The 26724-nt window shown below is 39.8% G+C and overlaps 1 long non-coding RNA gene across 2 annotated transcripts in view; it reads right to left on the bottom strand.

Annotated features, from left to right (window-relative positions):
* Nucleotides 1-26724, bottom strand: part of LOC114555064 (uncharacterized) — a 34546-nt gene that overhangs the window by 5703 nt on the left and 2119 nt on the right. Inside the window, exons 2-3 of one of the 2 annotated variants that reach the window (XR_003692527.1) lie at nt 6516-6563; nt 4866-5375 (exon numbers count right to left, since the gene is read on the bottom strand). This is a non-coding gene — a long non-coding RNA (uncharacterized LOC114555064). Of the gene's footprint in view, nt 1-4865; nt 5376-6515; nt 6564-26724 lie in introns of those variants that run through there. The other variant, XR_003692528.1, reaches the window with a different exon arrangement.

The following is a 26724-nucleotide window of genomic DNA, read 5'->3' as shown; positions in this document are numbered from 1 at the left end:
GTTGTGGGAGCATTTCACACTAAATAAATCAAAAACGTGTTAATTGCAAGATAAGCAAAAGCGACACGGCATGGCACGGGCGCACCACGGTGATGAGTCAGCACCTAAAACGTAAACATGGAGTCCTTGATGAGGAGGAAGGGAGTTCAACAGCAGGGTAAAGTCACTACACTATCCTACTTCTGTTCCGTTCTGAAGTGAGGAACGTACCGTCCCTCCAGTAGCTCTTCTGGTGCTGCTGTTTACTCGTTATCCAGCTGACTAGCATGACAAGCTAGTGTTAGCTCGTTAATAACAGTAATAAAGCAGGGATGGTATAGTTTGCAAGACTAAAGACACGGTTTTATTCACTCGCCTTTTTTGGCCCATTAATTTTTCAATCTGTTGTCATGTATATATTATGTGCTTTGTCCCATATCAGTTACTGTTGACAAATACATTAGTGTGTGGTGTATAAATGAACTTAACTTGCACTTACTACAATGATAGTAATAATTTAATGAATGTGTCTGTGTCTGTGTGCGTTTGTGTGTGTGTGTGTGTGTGTGTCTGTCTGTCTGTGTCTCGTCTGTATCTGCTATTTGGGTTATTTGCCTTTACACAACTATTAACTAAAACAACAAGTATGTATGTATTGAGTTGATGTAAATTAATGCTTTTTTGTTTTGTTTATCAGATTCATTGATTAATTGAAGAAATAATCGACAGATTAATTGATTATTAAAATAATCGTTAGTTGCAGCCCTAGTTAAAACCATAGAACATGAGTCCATCCACACGTGCAAATGTTTTAACTAATGGTACTTTTATTTAATTGAAATGCACTTGAGATGTCTTTGCCTCTTTTGTGATTGTTTTGTGATTGTAAATTGTTGTTTTATGTAACATACTTGTTCTGCTATTTTGGCCAGGTCTCTCTTGAAAAAGAGATTTTATATCTCAATGAGACTAACCTGGTTAAATAAAGGTTAAATAAATAAAAATGTAGTATGGTACACTGCGAACAAAGGTCAGATATTATATTGCATAAAATTCTAGTCTAAAAATGGCATAGCAACCTGTTCTTAAAAAAAAAAAAAAATTTAAAATTGAGATTTGAATCGAACCGTGACCTTAGAATTGAAAATGTAATCAAATTGAGGATTTGGAGAATCGTGACACCCCTAGTTGCTATGGTTGCTGTAAACAAACCAACCAGCCAACAGTTTGCAAGGCTTCAGACCAGATAAGAAGGAGAAACACAGCAACTTTAAACATTATCAAAGACTTGGAGGTCAACAGGTTTTTGGATATTCGCACACACCGCCACGCCGACCTTTTCGAGAAGCTGGTTGAAGGAATGAAAGAGGGAGACTGTGTTTGCACGGTTCAACAAGTCCACCACCGTTGGTAAACTACATGTAAACGGGAATATTAGTGGAATATTTACTTTCGTTAGCCATGTAAACAGCTTAGTCGGAATACCGTCTTTTTCGGAATAAGGGCAAAAACCGGAATATTATGTGCATGTAAACATAGTCAGTGATACCAGGTTTGCTAATTCTGATTAAAACGATCAAATATCAAATAGTAGTCAAATGTTTAAACCTGAGCTACACTGTGATCAGCTGCTCCAATAGCTTTATGATGAATAAAAAAAGCTGCTGGTAAGAATATTTGGAGGCCAAGCTGTTCAGTACAGATTTAGACTAGTATCTGGAGGAGCTTTCACTACAAAGGGTCTTTAACTTACGTAACAACAACCATCTCAAAAAGAAACGGGCAGCCTGTGCCAGCACAGGTTATGTCAAGAGTACACACTGAAAAAAAGTCTCCATCTTAAAATCCCCCAATACTGCATATCTCTTAGGCTCAATTTATGCTGCCGCTAAATTAATTTATATCTTCAGTTTATCCCAAAGTAATTTCAGGTCACGATTATCTTCAACTTTAACTGACCCTGTGAGGACTGACATTTTTTGCACCACATGAATTCCTGAGATGTCCAAAACCTCTCCCGCTACCTGTCCAATATGTTGAGCCTTTAGAAGGTGTCATGTTGTTACAAAACTTGGGTCAACGTTTATATAATTTGTGCAACAGCTGCCTAGTTTGAAAAGACTTCTGGAGTATGTGTCTCGGTCCATCATTCACCATAAGGCAGGTCACGAGCCAATCTGGCCATGCTGCTGCTGAGTGTGCATTTAGAGCCAGTTGTATTATTTTGACATTGGTCAGAGATTGACTACTGTACCTTTCATTTGCCATGCAGCCCGGTTCTTCAATCCCTTATTCTGATTTCTGTAAAGGCTTAGAATGACAGTAGCATATGTATATATGTATATATGTATATTTAAATCAAAAGACTTAATAGACAACTTAATCAATGCAACCCAAAATCCATAACTGATCAAAAAAGAAAAGATGAAGGTATTTTCTACATATATTTTAATATCGTATTATTTAAATGCTGATTTCATGTCAGCAGTAGTTCCATTTTTTCCTGCTCTTGTTACAGTCTAAGATGAATAAAGATAATCCACTTTGGTGTCAACCAACATCAGTTCAGAAAGCAGCTAAACACAATAGTAAAAAAAAAAAAAAAAAAAAAAAGGTATGTTGCTTATCAGTGCAAAACACAAACTTCTCATCGACTTTAAATGCTCTCCATGGGCTCGGTCTGAAATAACACAGCAGATTGATGATCAGCTCTTTCAGGGCGAACGTAATCAGAACGGAAAGTGTTTACCTTGTGCTATATAATAAAAAACAAAGCTGACTACACAATGTTTAAATTGGAAAATAATCTTGTGGGCTTTAATGCAGAGATGGCATGCATACTGTAGGTCTGGGAGGAAATTAAAATGGAATCAGAACTCTGCAGGAAGCCTTGTATGAAGCAGATTTGTTAATGAAGAGGGAAAAGGGGGTCACCCTGTAGAGTTATTGACCAGACAAACGTATTGGTTGGTGAAGCTATAAAGTCTTGTTTACGAAGTTACTTATTAAAAAAAGGTTAATGTTCTTTAAAGAATCCTTTGCTAATTGTTTGTTTGTAAAACTAACTTTTTTTCAGCAGCTGCAGCATCAATATTGGCCATATCATAAATGTTGCTGTAGCAAAATGCAGGTGGGAAAGGAAATAATATGAGAGCATTTGCACAAATTGCACAGCTAGCAGAGTATCAACAGCACTCCTCACAATGATGAATCTTGAAATTTTGCAAAGGTCTAAAGTTTAATTAGAAAGACTTCTGCAAACCAGGCACAATCAATGTGTGACACCTGTGTCTCACTCTGTTCATTACTGGAATTAATGATTTTTACTATGATTACGTCTTTCGTCATCCTGACAAAGCTAACAGGAAAGTGACAGAGATGTCAATCAAGCCCCATTAGCACGCACCTACATCATCCTGAGAAGGTGTCTAATCAGGCATGATAAGTGAAAACCCCTGAGTGAGTAAGACTTTTAAGATGGGTAGACAATTATGCTGCAAATCAGAGTCCAACCAAATAATTAGGAAAACAATATAGGAACTACAATGTTTGTGGCACACTGGGATTCTTTCGTTTTTTTAATGGAAAATAATGAGCGCTATTAATATTTCAAGAATGGCTGGTACTGCTCCAGTCCTAAAATATACACCAACAGTAGAAAAAGTTCCTGTGGAGACAAATACAGCCAACTACTGAAAGTGTCTTAAACATGATACATATTACACATGTATATTTGTGACAAAAACACTACAGGCTGAATGTATATTATATCTGAATACCTGAATATCTACCCAGGACATTGGTATGAAAAATGTTGTTTGGTAAATGTCGTGTCCCATGAAATATTTTCAGTCTCTGCTTGTCCTCCTGTGGTGGTTTGTGTTTATCGCCTGGAGAATTCCCAAACAGATTTTCAGTCTTCAGAGCGGAACAGTAGCAGCAGTTCCGTATCCACTGCCCTGAGTCTGTACCAACTCCATCTATCATGGAAAGGTTCAGTTCTAAACATGATAGCTCAAATTTCAAACCTGCACTTTATTCATCCTCCAAAACAAACCTTTGTGTCCAGCTGACAGCTTAGGCGGTGGTGATTATGTCTTCTTCTTTTTTTTTTTATATTGACTTTACAATTCTAAAGGCCTTTTACAGTATATATGATGATCGCTATTTCTTTTAGTTCTAACTAGGGAATTTTGAAGAATGTCTTTTTATTCATCCAGTTGTTTAATTGTTGATGTAATTGGGTTTCCACCAATGTTTGACATTTACATGTATTATTTCCCTCTTCCTTTACCGGAGGCATGAGGCCTTTTAATGAAGTGCTTCAGCTTTCTTTGCTTCTTCTCTAGAGCTCATATTTGCCTCTTTTGAAGTTTTTATTCTTTTCAGTTCAATTATCGGTTGTATGGCTTATGAACTAAACCTAAAAGGCCTGCAGTATAACACACCCTATGCATGCAAATGCAGACATTTCAGCCCTACGACAGGATAAATCTATCTTCTTTGATCTGTGCTTCCATTTGGTCTAAGACGACTGTTATGGCAGTACAGTTTGACCAATTTCTTGCAAGATCTAGAAATGTATTAATGTTTAGTTTTCTCTCTTTTAGATGATCTAATTTAGTGTTAATGAAAACACTAATATTTAAACTGATCCAATTCTCTTAAAAGAAATACAGGTTATTTTGGGTGAAATTAGTTAAACCTGAAAATTATGAGCCTTTTGTATCATGCTACCTTTTAGTTTTAGAGTTAAGTTTTAGAATACAGTAGCCATTAGTTACATACACAACTGTGTTTTGGAACATTCGCCAGCATTGTCATTTATGTTTTTGTACATTGGTAAAGTATGTTGTAACCCTTTAAAAAAAAAAGAAGAAAAAAAATCACAAATTTATACTTTTATTTCTTAAAAATGTCTACATAATTTCCCCAAAACAGCTAGGCACTGTAGTCCTAATCAAACAGCATCCAAACAGGAATATATCATGCATTTTTTGAGGCTATTTTCAATGGTGGATTAATACACATTTGGCGCTTTAGTAGGCTTAGTATTTATGGCAGCAAGACAGTGTATGTAGGATTGAGTCAAAATAAACTACACTGTGTGTGTGTTTATGGTAACGAAGGAACATGTTAGCCAGTGCAACAGTGTGGCTCACTGATGCGTTTTTGCACGACAATGGAGCTCAAATCACATTTGGTTTTAGTCTTTTCATGTGTTTGTTGACGATAAAAAAAACAGGACTTATCCTTAAGCAGTTGACGCAATGGAGGCCCTACATGGTAGCAGGTTCAGGCCAGTAACATCTACCCCAACTGTTTACTTGGCACACCTATTAAAGAATCCTCTCCTGGCTCTCCGTGTCAGTAGCACTCCTGCGGTTTCAGCAGACCTGGCCAGAAAGAAAACAAGAAAGCCCAGTGCTGACCTCATGCTTCTCAAATGATCAATGCAGGGTGTCTTTCCTCTGCTTTGATCCATGGGTGAGGTAACTGCAAGCGATACACCTCCGAACCCCTGAATGCCCAGTGACCTCACAGGGCTGCTCAGTGAAACACAAAACTGACTCAGGTTTGTTCAATACTCACTAGAATGTTAAATACAATAAGGAGAGAGCATAAGATGAAAGATGTGTTTGGCTGCATTCTCAGACAGCCAGTGATTAGCTGATAGACATAGAAAGAAGAGCAAGGGGAATTAGCCCACTGATGAGCTCAAGTGGCCGGATTATTATTTACAGGTTCTACAGATCACATCCCTAACTTACCTTGTTCAAGATGATGTGATAGAATGGTCTTTTCATGCCAATGAAGGTTTTCTGAATTTAGTGATACTGTATGATATACTATAGATAAAAAGGGATGACATTGGACAAGAAAGGGTAAGATAAGAGAGAGCAAGTAGGGAGGATGGCAGTGAAACATGGAGAGAAGATCAAAGCAGTGGCCTGCAGCGTTCAGACCTGAGTGGAAAGGCACGCAGGCGTGTAAATGTGTGTTATATCATCTTCAAAGGCGCTCAAGCATATTGCCCACTGTCCATTCTAACCTCATGAGGTCTTCTGCACACACGCACACTTACACACTCACACACTCACACACTTTTTGATTCACACCCTTGGTAAGATTAAGGTTGTTGTGGGAATTCATTACCTCAATTCACTCCCAGCAAGGCTCCACACAACTTCAACTTGATCAGAGGTCCAATCTTGAGTATAACGGACTTGTAAAAGATGTATGAAAATTATGTGTAATGCTGCATTTGAACCCTCTCTAACATTGCAGCATCACAGACTTGCAGTCTACGTGATCACAGCTATCATGTGATGTTTTGAGCCACACAGTGTTTAGAGAGTGTGTGTGTGTGTGTGTGTGTGTGTGTGTGTGTGTGTGTGTGTGTGTGTGTGTGTGTGTGTGTGTGTGTGTGTGAGAGAGAAAACATCCTGTTCCTTTAGCGTGGAGAACACTATGGGAGAACACAGAGACACAAAACAAAAACAAGAAGTCATTTAAGGGTTCCAGTGTTTACCTACCCGCTGTTTGGAGGAAGGCCTCAGCCCAAGATGGGGTTGGCTCCGGCACTGCAGGGAGGCAGAGGAGAAAGAAAACTATTATGGAGAATATCAGGATAGAGTGTCATCAGAAATATGTATTATTTCATATTACCGAAACAGTATTTTTCTGTTTTAGAGACAGTTTAGAACCTCCGCCAAGGAGGTTATGTTTTCAGTTTGATTTGTTGGTTTGTCCGTTTGTTAGTTTGTTTGTCTGTCAGCAGGAATACGGAAACTCTGCTGGCCCAAATTTCATGACATGAAATGTTGGAAGGGTGAAGCATGGGCCAAGGAAGAACTCCATACATTTTGGAGCGGATCTGAATAACGGTGCAGATACACAAGTAATTTTTCACTTTCTTTAATATTGCGAGATGTAGCAAGGCCTTGGCAGAGGTCTGCGCTCTCCAAGTGCCCTTCTAGTTACTACTACTACTACTACTACTACTACTACTAGACTCTGGTGACACTGGCTTTAGCTTTCATTTATGTTGGTAGTCGCTTGGAGGCTTCAAATAATCATGTGACCAGACTCTCTATCGTGACAAGCGATCTAATGAAATGAATGATTCTGATTTAATGATAGAAATTAGGAAAATAAAACAACATCTGACAAGGGCAGAGAAGAGCAAAGTAGAATGATTTTTTTTCCCCCATTATAGCAATAGATAATTGGGCTTGATTCTCTCCTGGCTGCCCTCACTCTGTTGTTTTGTTGCATTAACATCACATCCATGCTGAAAAATGTAAGTGGCTGCATTTAAACTGCGAGCATTAAGACGAATGGAGCCATTAGTGGCGTTTAGAGACGAACATGTTCACAGAGGGGACGACTAAACAACGAATCCTAATGAGTCTTTAAAAGGCTCGATGTGAAGCTCCCAAAGGAGTTATTTACAAAGAAAAGAACTCGGCACAATGGTGATGAATTCCCATGTGGGGACAAACGCGCACAAATACACCCAGACAAGAACACACACACACACTTTGAGCACTAGAAAGACATTATTTGATCTAAAGATTGTAAGATTTCAACAACCACCCACACCCACACCCACACACGTCTTCAAGTGGCAAAGATATTGTTTGATGTATGGATTCTCTTTTATTTAAAACACACAGAATTACACACAGACACACAATCTTACACTCAAACCTTTGATTATTTGATGGGTTGTTTCTCACACACAACAAACACACACAGCCGCACAAAAAAAAAAAAAAAAAAAATCTCACACGCCTCCTTTACCCCAACAAAGATATTCAATCCAGAAAGAAAGAAACCAGGAAGCAGCCGTAAAACCTTCGGGAGGAAGCAGACTTTTTTTTTTTACGAGCTGCACCATATGTTAATTTTTGGGGGTATGAGGGAGAGTAGGTGTGAGATTGGGGTGAGGGAGGGGGGTAAAGGTGACAGTTGAGCAGGTGGTCATATGCTGCCCACATATGTGCTGTACACTAATGCAGCAGCTTTCAGCTGACGGGGTTGATGGCTGCATGGAGCTGATTTATTTATCTATCTACCTTTGATAAAAAGAGCCTAACATCCTTTCTCCGGGCTTTGTGTAACTCAGTGGGTTTTTCTCATGATGGGATGGTTTCTTTCAAAGCTGAAACATGTTCCTGGAGGTTTAAAGAATAAAATGGTTTTCTTTTTGTTTTACTCAGGCAGACAATTGCTGTGACCTTTAGAGGAATATTACAGTGCAGAGAGGAGAGAGGCACGGTGGCTATGACTGAACGTATCTTTGATGGGAGGAGATGGACGAGGTCGAGGAGACAGCAGGGCGAGGGAAATGAGAACTGGGGGAAAGAGATAGAGAGAGAATCGCATTGTCTTTTCCATCTGATCACAAGCACAGCGACAGGACATTTTGGTTCTGCCGTTTTAGTTCCAGACATCTAATCTCCCATCTTTTGTCATTGGGCCGCGGCTGTTGGTTTTGTAACATTTGCGTCAAATGAGAACGCAAATAGCTAGCAGAGTCGGGATCGCTTGTGCGCACAGACACACAAAGAAAAACTGAAGACGCAAGTTACTGGCTGTGGTCGAAAAGTCTTTCTTGCTTAGAAAGGTTCCTAACTGAGTGAAAGTATCAAAGTGTAAGCCAACAAGGAGCTGGCGGAATTATCTAAAGGCAAAGGAAAGGCGCTTCAATGCTTCCTTTCTTATCTCCTTTACTATACAGAGAACACTGAACCATTAGCCTAGAAATCTAGACGCACCCTAGCGGCAGAAAATGTAATTTGCAACCAGGGTCAGTCAAGCAACTCTCCGTTGGCTTGCGAGCTGGAAAAACCCAATTCTGGTCAGGCCAATCACATCGTGTATAGAGTCTGTGGGCGGGCTTAACATAAGGAGGGCAGAGTTGCGACAGTTCCGCGTGAATTCCCTGCTACTTGAAAACAAAGAAGATGGCTGCTGCTGCTGGCGAACAGCGGTCTTTCGAATCGGCTTCGCCCGCGACTCTGGAAGACTTAGAGTTAAGGACTGAAGTCATTCTTAAAAAAGGAAGATGTGTTTGGAGTTTTGCCGACCGGATACGGCAAAAGTCTAATCTATTAACTAGCGTTGCTCTGGTTGGCTATGAGTGCAGAGGGAATTTGAAAGACAACCGTTTATCCCGCCCCTCGGATTGAGCTCTGCCAACAGTGAGTTCCCAGACCCAACATCTTGATGTGGGTCTGGCTTGTCAGGCTACTGAACCATTCTTTACCAAAGGAAAGGAGATAATGCTGTCCCACAATTTACGCAGCAACACTTAAAGCGACGCACCATTCAGCCGTTTAGGAAAACAAAAGTAATGCCTACCTTGCATAAATTGAAACAAATTTTATACAATCATAATAATAGGGAATCATGTGGATAAATATGAGTGTTGGGCAATCAAATACACCTTAGGAAGGCCAAATTGTGGGCCGAAACGTTGTGCATGAAGCTGTTGTGCAGACTTCACCTTCTTTGATAAATGAGTGGACAGGAGGGTGAGTATTATTTAATTTCACACTTCACTAGTGACTGGTAGCTTAAATTCCTTTTTTTTTTTTTTTTATTTAAATTCCAACCTTGGTAATAAAGTCATATTTTTCACCTGGGTTGTCCATGTTTATAGAACCTGCATGGAACAACACAGTAATAATGCCTGGGATGAAGTATCTAACATTGGGATTAAGTATCTAAGATTCGCTTTAGGTAGTTCATCTTTGCAACATTGTAGTTTCACCACGGCAGGCCCACGTTATTATCATCCGCAGTGGCATAATTACAGAGCCTATAAGTGCAGTCGGATTCTCTTAGTACAGCGGTTGTCTTTTCCTTATGAATTTTTTTTTTGGACTACTTGGACCGCAGCCACTATTCACCAGGAAGAAAATAAATTTGCCAAAAAGTTAGATGTAACAATTATACACGTATGGATGAGAGTCCAGCCTGATGGTGGCCCTATAGCAAAGATCACCAAAACCCATGCATTTTTTCATCCTGTTGGGAGGGTGCACTCCAATGTTTCGGTCTCAATGACAGTCAGGTCAGGAGACAAAAGTACAAAAGTAAAAAGTGGAGGGAAGGTCACAGCATCACTGAAATCAATTGGTGTCTTTTTCTTGGGAGCGTAAAGATGTCCTTAGTTTCTCGATATTGGTCACAGAGTTTCTCGATGTTGGTCACAGAGAAACTAAATCAATTGACTGAGGTGAAAACATACCGTCTCTCTTTTTCTTTGGTATTCTCTCTCCGTCAACCCTCAATAAATTAAACAGGCCAACAAGAAGTATGTAAAGAAACTGTCCTTTTAGGGTATTTTTTGTTGTTATTTTTATGCTTCCCTTTTTAAACAGATTATTTATCCCTTATTGTGAAACGTACTATGTTTGGTAATTAGCAGTGGGTGATTAGAGTGGATGCAGTGTAATATGCATATTTTGTAGATGAATGAATTTGTTTGACAGATAACAGGATTTGCTTCTCCACTTTGTATATTTGGGTATATGATAATTACGCTTATGTAAAAGAAACAAAGACCCCCACATGACCTGGGTTTGGGTTGTAAATTGTGTGTGTCCTCTATTTATAGAAAGATTTACTGTTACATAATAGTCTCTGTCTGGTCCCATTACATTTAACTTAACTAACAGAAAACACATTTATTTCACTTCTGTTTGTCTGGGAACCTACAGCAGATAGAAGTCTTTTGACAATGTCAATGTCTTTCGTCTTGAATCAACCAATCTAATCTGCTAAACATGTCCCAGTGGGCGGCGACCCCGGCGACCCCTCACTGCTGAACCCCCTCACCCCTGCAGGTGAGCCAGTTCAGTGGGTCACACACTCATCAGGAAGTGTGCTCGCCTGCTGTGGAAGGTCAGATGCAGAAATGTGTGTGAGAGAGAGTGAGAGTGTGTGTATAAAGGGCACAAGGAACCTAAGTGCATCCGTCGTCCTGTGGTAATGAGGTATGAGGCGTCAGCGGGGTCACGGCTGACCCCCCTCCTCCCAGGTTAACGTCAACTCAGTGAGCTTTTAACAGTTTTGACTAACAGCATTAACATCAGCGCTGATGCAGTTTGGGGACATGGGTTTATTGACGGAATTAGACTAAGTGGATACAAGTCAGTGTTGCTGTGTGTGTGTGTGTGTGTGTGTGTGTGTGTGTGTGTACTGATACAGATGTAGGTCATCAAACTGTTTACTGGAAAAAAATCTGCAATGCATCTGCAAAAGGAATAGTTTGCAACACAACTAATGGGCTGTCTTAATACGGAATATGTTAAGTTTGGGTTTGCACACTTGGGGGGTTTGACCTCGGCAAGTTCAACAACAGGAGGACAGAGTACGATCAACTGGGACAACAGATACGCCACCTGCCTGCTCAGCTCAGGTGATTACATTTAACTCTACCTTACAGTGCTATAAAAAAAAACTGAACTCGTAAAAGGTCCATTAACAGACTTTTTTGGAAAATACATATTCGTATTCAGGTTTAGTAAGAAATAAAGCAAAATGTAATACACTGTTCTACCTCGGTTTATTTACATATATATTTATATTTTTTAATGAAACTCAGTGACATCTGTACATACTGTATAAGGACCCCAACAAACAACAAAAATATGAACTTTAGAGACAAACTCGTTCCAAAAGGAATTTTATCATGCATCATAATGTTACAGACATCAGAGCCAGTGGTAAATTACCAAAGGGCTCAACAAGATAAGACTGCTCACTACAGGATGACGACACACATTGACTGGCCGGTCATCCAGGGAGCTGGTTTTAAACTCCTAAATGTCCTCAGTGTGAATGTTATGCTCTGCTATAACTGGTTTGCGGAGTGGGTCACAAGAAATGTGACTTTATGTTGTTTTGCACAACACGCTCAGCCTTCAATCTCACTCTTCACAACATTCACTGTGTGCAAACATTGTGATTGTCTGCACTGAGACTCAAGCTACTATTAACATGCCCATATTGACAAGGGACCCCCTCTGCTATTGTGTGCATGTAGGAAAATGTATGTATGCAGAGCAGTGATTTCAGCAATGACTGTATGTGTGTGTGTCTGTGTGTGTGTGTGTCTGTGTGTGTGTGTGTGTGTGTGTGTGTGTGTGTCTGCCCATGAGCCTGTGTGTATGAGACACTGTTGTGTGCATATGAATGGCAGGGGGTCTCCTCTTCCTGAATGCAGAATGCATCCAGAATATCTCATTGCTATTCATGTGAATGAGCCTCCTGGAATCAAAACCACAGCCAAAAGCATATTTGCACAGAGTTAAAATGCATGCTGTACTGGAACAGAAATCTACCAGACTTTCCTCCAAAATGAAATCTACCTCACTCCATCAAGTCGCCTAATGTTTACAGTGTAACTATTGCACAATGTAGAGAGATGTTGCCACCATCTTTACATATTTGTTTTATTTTTTTTAACATATAGTACTTTCTGTGTCTGGCTTTGAATACATTCCACCAACTTTACTTTTTTCTTTTAAAGTTGAGCTAGAGAACTGATTAAAAACATCAAAGAAAACTTAAAGCACATGCTGAGAAAAAAGAAATCTCAAAGTTGCTGTCAGGTTACTGTAAATTGATGTATTGACTCTCTGCAAACCTACAGCTATAAGTTAAGAGTCAAGTCTTTTACAAATTTTAAGAAAAGTTAAACCCAGATTTTATATTTCTCTGATTTTGGTGATTTTTTTTTGTGCAGCACTCTTTGTTGATTATATTATGTACATGCATTTTGCTAAATATGCATGATGACGTTTTCGGTGCATGCAGTTATGTTGTCTTTTCTGTTAGCCATAGTTAGGGCTGCTAATGCTAACAAGCCAGTATCTTTTCGGTTTATTCTCAGCAAGGCAAAAAAAATATATTCTGTGGCGGGAAAATGTCATCACTTTACAGTATGTCTAAAAATGTCTTCACAAAGATAGAAGAGCACTGGAGTCTGGAGAGTCCCCAATTGAATCCCTTGCAGAGAGGTCAAATAAATGAAACATGCATGCTGTGGAGCAATGCACTGAACCTTCAGCTGCCCTGTGACCAGCAGCGGTGACAGACACACTGCTTATACAATGACCGACAGCTGGTGACGCCCCCTTACTGTCGTGTGAAAATCATCATCGCTCCGTTCCCTGCAGAACTCCGCCACGACTGACTCCCATTGTTTCCTTCTCTCTAACCTTCCCTTCCTTTCCTCCTCTCCTTATCCTCTCCCTTGTTATGTTAACAGTGATAAAAAGGGGGCCGTTTATGTGCATGTTCTGCAAGGCCAGCTGACAAAGGACTAGATTTCTGACAGCATGGGAACAACTTACTTATTATCTAGTGTGCGTGTGTTTAGAGCTAGCGATGCAATAGGGGATTTTTTTTTTTTTTTTTGAGAGCAACAGCCCTGATCCAAAGAAACAATACCTCTTTCGGTACACAGTTTCAAATATATAAATCTTATATATGCAGTATAATTTACAGTAAATCTGTCATTTTTCTTCAATCACTTATTGGTTGTTATTTTCGCAACACAGCTGCATGATTTTACTACAGCGGATTTTCTTAATTCATCCTAAATTAACATTTTGTCAATAACAGTACATGGAAATTAGCATATTTTTGACAAAGTAAAAACATGCAACATAATACTGTACTGTTGAGAAATCACAGTCGATCACCATCTCACTCTCTGGACCTCCTGCTGACAAAAGTTAACCAGTGAGCTGCACTTGGTTTTATATGTTGCACTCCGCCCCCTTGTGGTTAAACCATCAGAGGGTAAATACATGGACAAAGCCATGTATTCATCACATGTATATACAAACAGAATGTGATTTCTGTGCCAAACACACCCTCCACATCAGTAGGTGTTTTTCTCATCATTATTATTTTTTGTGACAGCATTATGAGAAGGCATTTCATAAAGCTCCAGCTATTGAGTCTATGAGAAATAATCTCATAAAAGCGTTGGTTATGACTCAGTATCTTGTTTGTAATGATATTTTATCAACCAATTAATCAATTTATTTGTCACATGAAATCATATATGTTGTATGATGTATGATGGGGGGCAGTCATATAACCTTTATTTAACTTTATTACGGACTCAGGGTCCAATAAAATGACAGCATAATACACACTAAAAACATAAATAATCCCAGAGGCATAATACAATTTCATAATATTTTATATATATATATATATATATATATATATATATATATATATATATATATATATATATATATATATATATATATATATATACACACACACACACACACACACACACACAGTACAGTATAAAGTTTGGACACACCTTCTCATTCAATGAGTTTTCTTTATTTTCATGACTATTTACATTGTAGATTCTCAGTGAAGGCATTAAAACTATGAATGAACACATATGGAATTATGTACTTAACAAAAAAGTGTAAAATAACTGAAAACATGTCTTATATTTTAGATTCTTCAAAGTGGCCACCCTTTGCTTTTTTGATAGCGCTGCAAACCCTTGGTGTTCTCTCAATGAGCTTCATGAGGTAGTCTTGAAACTCAACACTTAATAAAAGATAAAAGACAGTACACAAAACAAACTATAAAACTATAAAATACACAGACTAATACACTAAATCTTCAAAATTTGCCAAAGATGATGAATCGTGTCTGAAGGTGTGGTTGGCCAGAGTGTCAGCCTAAGAGACCTGCCAATCAAGGCAGTCATATCCCAAAATACACATCTCTTTAAGCCTTCAATGTCCTCTTAAAAGGGAACAATACTTTTCTAAATTGCCTCCAAGACTCCCAGTAAAAGAAGTCAAATTAGCCTTAGAAAGCCACGTTTTTGGAGAAGATTAGCTTCCTTTAGGAAAGTTGGGGTTTAATCGACTTCTGAACAGTTTTCTCAGAGCTGGTATCCATCAGCTATTAGTGAAAGTGCATCTTCAGGGACAGCGGATGGGCTTCGTCATTCAGCCGTGATGGTTGACACTTGATCACAAATGGCTGTGGATAATGGGAAAGCTGGTCGCTTTAGTACTTGGCACATTTAGAGAAAGCACAGCTGTTTTGTCATGAAGGGAAAGGAGGCTCTGATAACAGTCTTCATCAACAGTCATTCCTCTGCCAGGAAGGGGGAAAAAAACTCCCTGATTAGCAGTTAGGTTTGATGGACACCTCGCTCTAAAAAGGGACCTTTTGCTAAACAACTCTCCTGTGCAGCTGGCGTAGCTCTGACCAGTCACTTTGGTCCTAACTGACCAGGCTCACATACAGGATAATCTATATCCGCGACCTTCCACTTCCGGGATTGCTCCGTTGCCGCCAGAAAATCCGCTGTATGTCCTTTTTGGCCTGATGTCTTGTTACCTTACACTTTCTTTGTGTTGAAATTTTAAACTCTGGTGGATTTATGAGGACTATGGTTAACTGCTCCTCAGATCTCTGCAGGGTAAATCCAGACAGCTAGACTACCTGTCCAATCTGAGTTTCCTGTTGCACAACTAAAACTTTTGAACGTACACGTTTCACCAAAACAAGTTCCTTCCCGAGGCTATTTTGCAACGGTACCGGGGCTCCGTGCGGCATTTACTCTGCTGTACCGTTTTACTCTGCTGTAGCGTTCCTTTTTATTACTGTTTAACTTATTCTTTTATTTTACATTCTATTTTTATATCTTTATTAATACATACTGTGTGTATATGTTTACACTTATATTGTTTATATTCTTCTTATCTTTATATTTAGAGAATGTGTGACATGCACCAACAACACCATGACAAATTCCTTGTATGGGTAAAAAACCAGAGCACGTTTTTCTCCCATTCCGGAATGCTGTGTGGACTAGCCAGACCCTCCTGTGAGGTGCTGTGGAGGAAGGTCTGGCAATGCGAGACTTAGGATGACCAGATGAGAATGGGTAAAATTCGGGTCGAGACTGGGGGGGCGGGGGGTGTAACATGAATTTCAAAACTCCGAACAACTGACTGTCATGTCTGCGCTTTAACTCAATCAGCAACATCCAATCCAATCACTCCTTCTCGTGGCTGCCTGCACTTAACATGAATTTCAAAACTCCGGACCAAGGTTATTTATTATTTTTATTCAGAAACTGTCTGTCTTGTAAACCCGAAAATACAAATGTAAGGAGATTCAGAAATAAATTAACTTTTTCTTTTTTCTTTTGTTGTTTCTCTACTCTTCTCTCTGTTGCTGTCTCTACTTCCTGTCTCATCTTCTAGACCGACCAACAAAAAAAAAAAAATCTACACACTGGTCTGTCCCTCTTCATTCCCATATGCGCTGTACATAAAAGCATCCACTTTATACATATGGAGCCGTCAGTGTGATGGATGGACTTCCCGGTATGATCTCCGTCTCAGTAACACAGAGGAGCTACAGTAAAACATGATCTGTTCCTCACTTCATGCTGGGGTGTCTGTCTATGTTGATGATTTATAGCTCGCTTTATGATTATATAACTCTTTTTACTCAGCAATAACTGAAAATAAAACATTTCACCAATATCTATAGAAACTGTCTGTTACTGTATTCATTTGTCTTTTTGTTAGTTTCTTGTTTTTGTTGCAACTTGTAGTTCTTGTATATTATTATCCATCCATGGGTCGGGTCGCGGGGACAGCAGCTCCAGCAGCTCCAGCAGGGGACCCCAAACTTCCCTTTCCCGAGCCACATTAACCAGCTGGGACTGGGGGGATCCCGAGGCGTTCCCAGGCCAGGTTGGAGATATAATCCCTCCACCTAGTCCTGGGTCTTCCCCGAGGCCTCCTCCCAGCTAGACGTGCCTGGATTGGAACACCTCCCTAGGGAGGTGCCCAGGGGGCATCCTTACTACTGTAGATGCCCAAACTACCTCAACTGGCTCCTTTCGACGCAAAAGGAGCAGCGGCTCTACTCCAAGCTCTTCATGGATGACTGAGCTTCTCACGCTATCTCTAAGGGAGCCACTCAGCCACCCTCCTGAGGAAACCCATTTTGACCACTTGTACCCTGGATTAATATTATTATTATGTTAAATGTTGTTAACATTTTAGTTCTTCTAATGGAATTTATCCCCTTCAGCTCTCTTCACTATCCATTTTGTAAGGGCATCAACGCATCTGGGGCTTAGTACACCCAGGAGGGTTGTGATTGGTTTAAAGAAATATAAACAAGCCAGAGCCATTTTTCCCCCTATCTGAGCACAGACAAGCAGCGTTAGAGCTGTAACAATTCAAAATTTTGCTGTAGAATTAATTGTCTCAGAAATAATTGCGATTAACTATGCAATTAAGTAAAATTTATTTATCTATTTATTTTTCAAACAAATAAAGTTTAGAATGAATCCCAGGATACAGCTTTTGGTTATATATCACTGGCATGTGACCCAGATTATGTAATAACACAAATACACAGCCTATAAAGTAAACATTGCCTCTTTATTATCATAAAACATTGTATTTCTTTTCTAAAAATGAACAATTACCATCATCAGTCATACCCCTTAGGACCTTAGCTAAGGTTAGCAATTTATTGCGGTTAAACAAAGAAATGGTGATTATGTAAAAGTATGCAAACCATACTGCAGTGCTGACACAATGCTGTGGAGATAGGTCTGGCCATGCAAGACTAATTGATAGATAGTATGTAGCCACCATTTTAAAGCCCTGTGTGACAAACTTGTGATTTGGAGCTACGTACATTTAAATAAATGTATAGACGTATAGTATATTATGGGTCTGTGTTTGCAGGCTTTAATTAGTACCTGTAATGTGGCACATTTTATTCCACTTTTCTACGGTCTTTGTTCACATTGCTCTGCATGCTCACATTAAATAGTTATTTTATTCATACTTGCTATATTAGGGGGATTTGTCTTTTCTAATACAGTTACAGTAATGATCATTAAAGCAGTTATACAAGTTTTTAACAGTCTCAACGCAAAATTAAAGTTCCTTGTAGTTGCTTTAAAGCTATAGTGGGTAGTTTCTGTCGCCCCCATGAGGAATACGAAGTGCTGACAACAAAACTGTCGACGCGTCCACATGATACAAGCGTTAAGGCCGTTTTATGGTTGTGCGTAGAATCGACGGCATACCGTACCCCCTTCCACGCAGTTGCTAGTAGCCAAGGAGGACACAGAGGATAAAAAAAACATGATGGACTCTTCAGAAGAAGTAATTATCTTCACTCGAGTTTCTACACGGGAAAGTCGCCGGATAAAACAATCTTCTGAACATAGCCATACTGAGAAATACAGAGAGAGTTGTGTGGAGCTGATGGTCTTAATTAGTTTTTTAGCAACTCATTTGGCAATGGCTTGAATGTAACGGACGTTCATTAATATCAAAAAGCTTTGATGTGCACTGTCCATAATATGAAAAGTTTTATAACCATCTTACAATCATGTGAGACACACAAAGGTGTGTCAATCCAAAGCTGAATGCTGAACATGCATTTTATGTAAGACTAAATGTCTGTGAGGAGACATTCAAGGGGAAATATTGAGGCCAATTTATTGGACCAAAAAAAAAAAAAAACCTGACGTAAGATGATCGGCTCTGATCTATAAAACCTGACCGGTATTCACAGGTTTAGCTTCCTCTGGCTTTCTTTTGGACATGCAGACACGGTGCCTCCTCCTGAATGTCACTGTCTATGAAATGCAGATGCTGGGAAAGTAAAAGTTCAAACTGAACCCAAATGAGCATGACATTATGACACAGTAAAAGGTTCTAATAAAACAACTGGAAAATGTCCTGAACTGATGTGAGAGAGATATTTAGTTTCTGCTCCTTTAAGTCAACTTAAAAGCCTCTGTCTGGACCATGTGAGATTTCCTTGCCTTATCATTAAAGATTACATTTCCTTTCTCTTTTGACAGCTGTCCTCTCATACAGTTCCATTACCATTAACCTTAAATCTTCTCTATTAAAGTTTGCCTCAAAAGCCAGTGTGGTCTGAGCAAGAAATCAGCACACGTGTGCCAAAAGAATATTTTTGCACCAGAAAATTATCACAAATGAATAATTTCTGAATATCATTACACATTAAGGACTTGAGCTGAAGATCTTTGCCCGAACACGACGGGTTCGGTCTTAATTTCTATCATTTTACACGGGCTCAGGCCGGGCTTGCGCTCTGGGTCGCGCAGTAAATGAGCGGTCAGTGTGATGCGTTTCGATTAGCGCGAACATGGATGCTGAGGAGGTGAAACGGAGGCTGGCCTCTGCCCAGGGGCGATTCTAGGATCTGACCTTTGGGGGTGCTCAGCCCCTAATAAAAAGTTGATAGCAGTTAAGCTAGGGGGGTTTGGGGCATGATCCCGTAATATTTTTTTTTTTTTAAACCCTTAAATCATGACTTCTTGTGAGTTTTGGGGAAAGAAATAGACAGACTGAGATATGCAATTATGACAAACTATCAACAGATTCAAGGGGGGGGGAAGGGGACTGAGTGCCCAGGGCCCTCATGTGAGGAGGGCCCAAAAATATGCTAGAATTCATAGCTTTGGCTGCAGGGAGGGGCCCATAGAAAGTGCCTTTCACAGGGCCCAGAATTTGGAGCTACACCCCTGCTACATATTTTTAGAGAAGATTATTCATGTTTTTTTCTGCTGTTGATTTTCAACTTTTTCATCTAATCTAATAATGCCTCTGAACCAGACAGGGAAAACACAACATCTTTTTCTTAAGAGCCTAGTCCTCCATAAAATGCATATGTAAATATAATGTGAATGGAATGTTTTAAGTGTTTTTGCCCGCATAATATATGTCCACTTTCTCACCTGGTTCTTCCAGGTCCCTCTCTTTGTCCACTCTCTCTCCCTCCTTCTCTCTCTCTCCCCATCCTCCTCTCTCCCTCTATCTCCTTCCCTCCGTCATATCACTGACAATCACATACAAAACATTTTGTAATCAACTAGAAAATAATCTTCAAATAAAAGAGAAAATAAAACACAGTAGTTCTACTATATACAATGCCATTTTCTCCCCTTGTTCATCTTGCTCTCTCTGCCCTTCTCCCTCTCTATTCTCCTCGCTCCTTTGTGCTGTCAACCAGAAGGCAAATGTGATCAACTAATCAACAGAGAATGCATTGTGTAGGCTACCAAAGTAGAGCTGATGAAGGTCCTGCTACTCCCGAAAACATGTCTTTTCGCTTTTTTCTTTTATTTGAGCTGCTTGGGTAACTTTTTTTCATTTTGGCGTTTAGACCATTGACATAACAGAAAGTGGGACGGACTAGTCCATTTCATTGTGAAAGTAGGGGGTGCTGACCTCTCTCAGCAAGCAGGGCGCCTGCAGCTGCTGGGGGCGCTGATCTGCCAATTCCCCACACAGTGAAATGATAGAAAACAGAAAAACGCTTCACGGCACAGAGGATTATTTATATATTTTTTTAAGTTAAGTGGCTGCCCGGTTTGCCCGTGCCAAAAACCGCCACTACTTTGAGCACTAAACGATCTCACATTATCACAATAAGGACTTTATTTTCAGGGGTGCTGAGATGATTTTTAGGGGTGCTTCAGCACCTAGCGCCGCCTATGCCTCTGCCGATTACGTTTTAGTTGCACCGGCAAAGAAAGCAAAGTCTGAGATGTGGAAAACTTTTGACCATGTGCACTGCGCACATTTGAATAATGTCGGGCTGTAAACAGGTTTGGGGCCTTTTTAAAAACCCCTGTCATTATGAAAAGATTTGCATTACTGCCAATCTTTCGGTCCAGGAATTTCTCTCCTGAACTTGGTTGTCTTCAGCTGTGAATTTGTTGAAGTTGAAGGTAAACCCCCGCAAAGAGAAGTATTCCAGCTGAATGCTTCAAAACACATCCAACTCAATGGTGTCTACTGTTATCTGAGTGGAAGCTGTCCTGCGTCTTTGCCTCATTGAGAGATTTCAATGGTTGGCATAGCAATGGAAGCTTTTAAAAGTTGTATTTTTAAGATTACCTTGGATTTCTTTATTCTTTAGTTTTCTTTTATGCTTGCCAAATCTCTCTCTCTCTCTCAAACATTTGCACATAACAGTCTTCTTTTTTCTTCACTTCAACACTTGAAAAAGGCGGTTGATACTCAAATGAATGCTGGCTCTACACAGAGCAGACACACATGCACGCACGCACGCACGAACGCACACACACACACTAGTATCTGAGTTAAGAAACATCACTTAAAAGAAAAGTGATAATGAAGTGACAAACAATTCTGAGCACTGTGCAGACATGAAGCTGCAATTAAGTTGCTGACAAAAAACACTAACATCTCACACAGCTGCAAAAATAATTTTAAACCACACGGGGGGAGATATCTAGATCTACATATTAACAACTAGCTCTGTTGACATAGTAGTATATATAGTGCAGTAGTCATTATGCTCTAGCTGAGTGACATTACTGTAAGATCAATATGTTTGCTAGGTAGAAGCACCCTTATGTACAGTACATCACCTCCTCAACAACCCAATATAAGACTTAGAGAACCACAATATACTACAGTGGTTGTTGTGTTACTGTAATTTTTTAACATTAGTGTCCTGTCTTACATGCTGTAACGCTCCCCTAATGTGTTGTCACATTAAAGATTGAGTGTCTGGACAGTGTTGCATCCCACTCAGTACCCATACTGGCTGTAGTGCTAGCAGCAGAGGTAAACTAGCAGACCATTCAGGGTGAAACACACTTAAAAACACTGAATGCAGTGTTCAGCTGACATGCAGACGATTACAAGCAGCCAGAGAACAAGCTGCAGTAGCAAGGGAAGTGATGCACAAAGGGAGTCTTTTCACTCTAACATGTGTCAGAGTTAGCCTTGAAATTCAAATTTGTGCTGCAGTGAGACATTTTTTTGTTGGCTTTCAACCAGCAACACAATTTTATTGTCTAGAAAAGCTGCAGTTTCCATCATTTTTTTCCTGTCTCGGATTGTGTATATAAGGATCGTTTTTAAAGGTCCCATGATATGGTACTTTTTGGATGCTTTTATATAGACCTTAGTGGTCCCCTAATACTGTATCTTAAGTCTCTTTCCCAAAATTCAGCTTTGGTGCAGAACTACAGGCACTAAAGCCAGTCCCACAATGAGCTTTCCTTAGGATGTGCCATTTCTGTGTCTGAAGCTATTGAGGAGGAGGAGAGTGGGAGGGGCAAGGTGGAGGGTGGGGGTGTGGCCTTGACCAACTGCCACTTTTCTCGTTTGAAAGCCATGATGTCTCTCTCTCATGGGTTGGCCAAATTCTCTGGGCGGGCAAAGCAGAGAAAGGGAGGTAAACCTTGCTTGTTATGACCTCATAACAAGCAGATTCCAAAACGGCCCATCTGAGCTTTCCTTTTCTCAAAGGCAGAGCAGGATACCCAGGGCTCGGTTTACACCTATCCCCATTTCTAGCCACTGGGGGACCATAGGCAGGCTGGGGGAACTCATATTAATGTTAAAACACCTCATAAAGTGAAATTTTCATGCCATGGGACCTTTAAATTACAGATCAATTGAACAGTGTGTTTTCTGCAGCAGTGCTCACTGCAAATCACAGCAAACAATGTCTTCTTATAGCAAAGTCAGCTCTGAAAACGTGAAGAAAAGAATGCGGAGAAAACATTTAAAACAGAAAATCTATCACAATGGCAATGCAAAAGATCTTAAAAAGATCATGCGTCATGGAGTACAAGGAACTAGAACTAGAAGGCTATTCATTTAAGTCCAATTGGTATTCTAGCAACTTCTCCCTATTTTCAACCCATAGCCCCTTGATTCATATTCAACAACATGTCTTCGTAGCCTTGATTTGTGACAAATTACAGAAACATAATTATTGGCATAAACATTATAAAACAAATCCACACAAATTAATCTCAACAAATGAAGCATTAGAATTTAATTACAGAGAACATGATGCCCTGAACGTCCTTGTCTTTTGAACACGAACACGAACACACACACACACACACACACACACACACACACACACACACACACACACACACACACACACACACACACACACACACACACACACACACACACACACACACACACACACACACACACACACACACACGGTTCAACGTGCCCTCGTTCACTTCCCCTTGGCACATGAATCTCGCCGCCTTCATCATAAGTGTTGTTCCATTTGTCTGACAAACGGACGTGGACTTTGTGAGCTCGACCCTAGGATGGCTGAGGGTAAACCTGTTTGAGTCGTGATTCACTTGGATCTTCAACCCAAGTCTTTAAATTGAGTCATGAATCGCGAGTCTCTAGTATCATTAACTCGGATCAGTTGAGTCCTACTACAATACAAGCCATTCTTTCACTTCTGATATAATGTTCTGCGCGTTGCCTAGCTAGGCCTACTGTAGGTTTGGTGTATAAATGTAGTATGTTAAAATGCAATTAGGTCGAGCAGAAAGTCCCAAACAATGCGAGCTCGCCTCGGCTCGAGACGATGTAGCATACAACACTGACTCAAGTGACTCGCACAACCCGGATAAGTTTAGCGAGTGACTCAGAATAACCCGAATCCTTAAAAAGAAAATCGGGTTTGCCAGGCCTAGCTGAGGGAGCGACTGAACAACCGTGGTCACTCCAGAAGTGGATATCACCCACAATTCCTTGCAGTTATGCATTTGGTGCAAGGAAAATACATCCATGGTTAGGTGGCAGAAATGTAAGAAGGGGAAGATGAATTGCTCTTTTGCAAGCCATCATAATCATGATACAGATTACAAACTGAAATTCGTATCAGTAATCAGAAACTTGTGCAGCTAATTCCAGAGTGCCGACTTATTGCAATGATCGGCAGAAGACGCCTTTGCATCACTGAAATGAGTCTGCGGGTACTTCTGATGATTTGTAAAATAGGAGTATAGCGCTAAGCCTAAAAGTGCAGGTGCCTTACATTTAAATCCCCCGCTCCGCCCAAACCCACTTTCCCTCTGCTCTCCAAGTGGCCTCCATGCGACGTATGCTGTTACGTAATACCAACAGCTGGGGGGTGAGGGGAAGTGGAATTACCAATGAAATGCAGCAAAAATGTCATCTCTGAGTCTGGACCCAGACAGACCGTTATGTAACACTTGATCCCTCATATGATTATATTCGAAAGTTTAGTGATGTCGGATGATGAAAGTGCGTATTGTGTTAGAGAAGTGGAGTGTGTGTTTTTTATGTGTTGAAGTGTGTGTGTGTGTGTGTGTGTGTGTGTGGTGTATATGGAGTACAAAACAGGTATTTGCACAACTTTCTACTGACTGCATAAACGCACGGAACTGAAGAAATGTATACGTTTGAGTTTTTATACTCAGCTTTTCCATTGCATCACACTGAGCATAGAATACATGCATGTGTGTTATATACTTTAGTATTCTTGCAGTGTAACTTATTCTCTGATGTCACAACCAACGTCTACATATTTTTCTTAAACTCTCCTCCACTGAAAACCACCTCTTTAGACTTCTCTGAATTTGCGCACACAGCTTTTCAAAACTTGCAGACAAGCCTTGAGAGTACAGTTATGATAATCTTTTTCTCTGCCCTTTGAAAACCAAAAACAAGCTCCCTGCCATGAATAAAGCCTCGCTTTTAAGGCTGCAGAGAATAAAGAGAGAGAGGCGAGAGGAGGCCTGGCAGCAGTAACAGACAGTACTGCACGCGAGTGAATGACGAGTTCGAAATTGAGAGAGAAAGAACCTGAAAGAAGAAATGTGGCAAAGTGCAAGGAAAAAAGTGAGCACAAGACAAAGAAATGCAGGAGGAGGAGAGATGCACTTGAGTGTTGAGTGAACAGAAATGTGTTGATGGTTATAATTCACAAATGATAAGGTAGAAAGTATAAATGTTTTTCTTTTTTGTAGATGAGAAAGAAAACAACTTGCCTCCCAGGGGACACATTTGCTTAGGTTACAACAGTTTAATTGCATTCTAGTAGCAAATAACATGTTTGTCTTGCAACTGCTGCAGCTTGATTCTCTAGTTAATAAAACGGAAGGCCACCCTAATTTGTGAATAAACTAACAAGGATTCACTATTAGAAATGCAAATCTGAGCTAAGGATATTGCATTTCCTTTAAGTGAACGAAAGGAATCTAAACTTGTATAAATACAAGCAAGTGCTGTACTGCTGGATGAACCTCCCAGAACAGGTACATTATCACTGGACACCGCATCCAAGAACATCCCATCCTCACTAACTGCCCTCAGCCTGGTCTCATGTTTACATAATGCACATGGCAGTCTAATTATAGCCTTTATTTGGGAAATGTCAGCATTACGTATTTGTGACAGCTGCTCGCAGAATTGTGCAGCTAAGACCTTTGCAATCCTCAGACAGTGGTTACTTCTAATGTTGTGGATTCAGAAGTATAAGATTTTTATTTTTCACTTAGAAAACTATCACCGTTGTAGGCAGATATAAACGGAAACCAAAAAGTTAAAAGGTGTACCCCAGTGATTTAAATTGGAGCAGCAGAGGCCGAGTTATCTTAACTCTTGGTCGCTAAATCAGTCTCAAAATGCTTGATCCTACATTTCCCATAATGCAACACAATAGTCTCTTTTGTTATACCTCATTTCACGTCAGATGGGATGGATTGTGGTGATGGGAAAAAAAAAAGTTACAATGACTTGCAAGTGTTGTGCAAGAAAATCGTTCTGTGATTACAGAGGTTGTAGGAGGATCAAATACAGCGCATTGACAATATAACACCTCATTAATTAAATTGCGGTTGAACTACACTGAACAAGAAACAGTAATTATTGTTTTTAATCTATAGTTTAAAAAATGGCTACTGCAAAATCAAACCTGTTGTCATAAGCTGGGATCATTTGTAATTTGTCCTATGTTGTTGATCTGTAATTTATGTAATTTTTTATTGTGATTTTTACTTAATTTATTTAACTTAATTTATAGGGATCATCAACCTGTCAGGGACTAAGGATGGAAATTAGCCTTTGACTATAATCCTGTATATTTACATTCTTCAAAATGTTCATTAATATACACTGTCCCTTTTTTAAATAAATACGTCTCAAAGAAATGTCAGCAGTGCGTCTATTCAAGAAATTAATGTCTGAAGGTGGAATAGTAAATAAGGTTTTATATAACAGTCTGTGAATCTAATCTTTGTCCACTCTAAAGCCAGAATAGAGCAGGTCATCTATTCATTTTCCCAGAAGTTACTATGATTATCCTCTGACACATTTCTGAGATGATTTTAACATGTGTGAGTCAGATTGAGATGATGCCTGATGGATTAACAATCCTGTGTTGATTGTGGATTACGGCTGGTGGTTGTTTGTGTGTGTGTGTGTGTGTGTGTGTGTGTGTGTGTGTGTGTGTGTGTGTGTGTGTGTGTGTGTGTGTGTGTGTGTGTGTGTGTGTGTGTGTGTGTGTGTGTGTGTGTGTGTGTGTGTTGAGAATAAATCTAAAACCGTTTTTTGATTTAAACCTGGTGTTATGCAATGCCTGTCAGGTCCCATTTTAAACAAGAACTAAATCACAGAAACAAGGATGTATTGTTTTTGGTTTTTGGATTATTTTAAATCAAAGGAGACGGACATAAAAGTCACACTATTACAAAAGATCACATGACACAACTAATCTGTTTAATTTCCATATCCTATCATCTGTGTTACTTTCCTCTTTGGTAAAAATAGGTCTGTAACCTGAGAACATTCATAAAATGAAAACATAAATGAATAAATG

Source organism: Perca flavescens, chromosome 5 (genome assembly GCF_004354835.1).
Source record: "Perca flavescens isolate YP-PL-M2 chromosome 5, PFLA_1.0, whole genome shotgun sequence".
Taxonomy (NCBI): domain Eukaryota; kingdom Metazoa; phylum Chordata; class Actinopteri; order Perciformes; family Percidae; genus Perca; species Perca flavescens.
The sequence above is the reverse complement of the archived record's forward strand: the minus strand, read 5'-3'. Positions and strand labels throughout refer to the sequence as shown.